General features: G+C 31.7%; 1 protein-coding gene across 1 annotated transcript in view; it reads right to left on the reverse strand.

Moving 5' to 3' along the window:
- Positions 1 to 6: 6 nt before the first annotated feature.
- Positions 7 to 2438, reverse strand: part of LOC110417298 (HSP20-like chaperones superfamily protein) — a 7118-nt gene continuing 4686 nt past the window's right edge. Inside the window, exon 5 of the mRNA XM_089783554.1 lies at positions 7 to 413. The gene's annotated coding sequence lies outside the window, so the exon portion shown is untranslated. The remainder of the gene's footprint in view (positions 414 to 2438) is intronic.

The following is a 2438-nucleotide window of genomic DNA, read 5'->3' on the forward strand; positions in this document are numbered from 1 at the left end:
TTTTTTTTTTTTTTTGAGAGGTAAGTATTATGTCCTCACCACGAATTCTCCTAAGAAGACATGTTAATTTTATTCTTATACAGACATATATTTACAGAAGTCAACATAAAAGCAAACTTACAAAGCAATTAGCACCTCACCTACCAGAAAAATATACAAAATCAAACGGCCAATTCCCAGCTAAGGAAATCAGTAAAATATGTCAGTTTTTGGATTCTGATACTTTAGGCAAATCATTCAAAAAATGTCAAGTTTTTCCTACTTGTGACTTAAAAAGCTTGGATTTGATTAAGAAAGTAAGTTTAGTAGTCAAAACATGGAGCTTCAAAATCTGCTTCTGAAGTACTTGGCAGGTTCATTATGAGGCTGCCACATGTCTGCCCCTGAAATCTTGCAATGTAATCAAATCCAGCCTGGTGGAATTGGAGAATCAGAAAAGCAATATCCTGACTAAATACTAGAAAAACATGGTAAAAGATACACTAGAAAATCTACATCTATAACATCTAAATTGGGACCTAGTTCAAGCATGGAAACATAACCAACTCATAGAGAACTATTAACTTATATCACTACCAGAAAAATTGATTTCTGTGACAGAAGAAACTGTCATAGAAAGGCCAAAATCCGTCACAAATAGAAATGAGTAACAGATATTTTCCCACACTGAAAGTCACCTCACCGATACTTCTATCACAAATTTTTTCAAATCCATCAGTATTTAGTAACGGATATACTGTCACAAATTAATGTAATTTCTGTCACAAGTTTTTATCAATCCGGGCAACTGCCGGTCCATTCTGTCACAGATTTAAGAAAACGATCACTAAATCTGTCACAATATTCTGTCACAGTTGTAAAACACTGTAACTCATTTTGTAACAACACTATGTCTCGAAATCTATTTTGTCACTAACTCCATCACTAGTATTTGTCACAATGTGATAATGTTGTCTCGGGTTCCGTCACTAGCATTTGTTACAATGTGAGAACCTTGTCACTCTTTTCTATCACACAAGACAATTATCACTAATTCTGTCACAAATTTTAGTCACTATTGAGGCACTATGTCACTAAATTTGTTACAACTTATGTTTGTGAATTACTTGATTCCATCACTAATAAAAAAATTTGTCACTGATTTTTAAAGATTTCTATCACTAATTAAAAAATCTGTCACTAATTTATCAGATTCTGTTATTAATAGAATAATCTGTCACAATAAATTATATTTACCAATAAAAAATTTTGTGGGAAATTTTTACCAAATTTTGTCGGTGACAACTAAATTATTAATTGACATCTACAATTCCTATTCAAAATTTATAAAAAAAAATATGCATTAAAATTTAAAATTCAAAATAAAGATGATGTAATTAAAAATTATCATAAACACAATATCTAAAAATGTCAAACAAATATAAAAATAAAGCTAAATGTGCCATTGTATACCATACTAAAAAAGTATCCAAGTCCAACAATAGAAAAGAGGCATCATATCCAAGTCCAACAATGGAAAAGAGGATATATTGTCAACTCTTCTAATGCTTTTGCTAGTTGCATCATTGCCTCAATTAGACACGCCTTCCTTCCAATGTCAACCAACTCCAGTTGAACTTGTATGATTCTCAAACCACTTGATCACTCTTAGATTATTTTCTAGTAAAACTTTTAACAGGTATCTTTCCAACTCATGCCCTCACAAAGGGAAGAAATTTATAGAAGAATGAAGACTCAAATAACTTCAGCAACTAAGTTAAACACATTTTGACAACGATCAGACCCTAACTTTAAGAAGTAATTTGGTTTCAAGAACATCATATTACATCAACAACAGTAATAAACTGCTTTAAATCTAGTTAGAACACAAAAGAAGGCCCAGCACAACCAGGAGCTAGCCTACCTGCACCCACCGTGATCAGAGTAACCCATATTTCATAGGATAGACGTGCTGAGATGCATGTGAGCACACATATATACATATTGAAAGCAAAAAGAGAAAGTTATCTCATGTTTAACTCATGTGAGAATTGAGAAACTGCAAGATTTCCTCTGATGTCATCCATCTTGTTCCGAGGGTAATGAATTAATGCAGTGATATTCACAAATTGCAAATTAATATATTATGATATATTATTAAATACAAGATAGAAACAAGTTCAACATAACTACTCGCCGCATGATATGAAACAGCATAAGTCAAATTATTTAAGAGTTTCCATTATGAGAAAAGGTCAACTATCCTCCAGCTGTCATTTGATTTTAAAGCATTTTCCACATAATTGAGGGAAAAAAAAAGACGAATCATATCCATATTTGACGTAACAAAGGTTTCCAAAATTCTCAAGTTTAATAATATGGCAATCTTTATAAGTAAATCATGCTGAAGATAATCCTATATAAGCATTTGAGAAGAGTAAACAGATTCAAAAGTACTA

The sequence above is a fragment of the Theobroma umbraticum genome, unplaced genomic scaffold (genome assembly GCF_002168275.2).
Source record: "Theobroma umbraticum cultivar Fairchild unplaced genomic scaffold, ASM216827v3 scaffold_51.0, whole genome shotgun sequence".
Classification (NCBI taxonomy): Eukaryota; Viridiplantae; Streptophyta; class Magnoliopsida; order Malvales; family Malvaceae; genus Theobroma; species Theobroma umbraticum.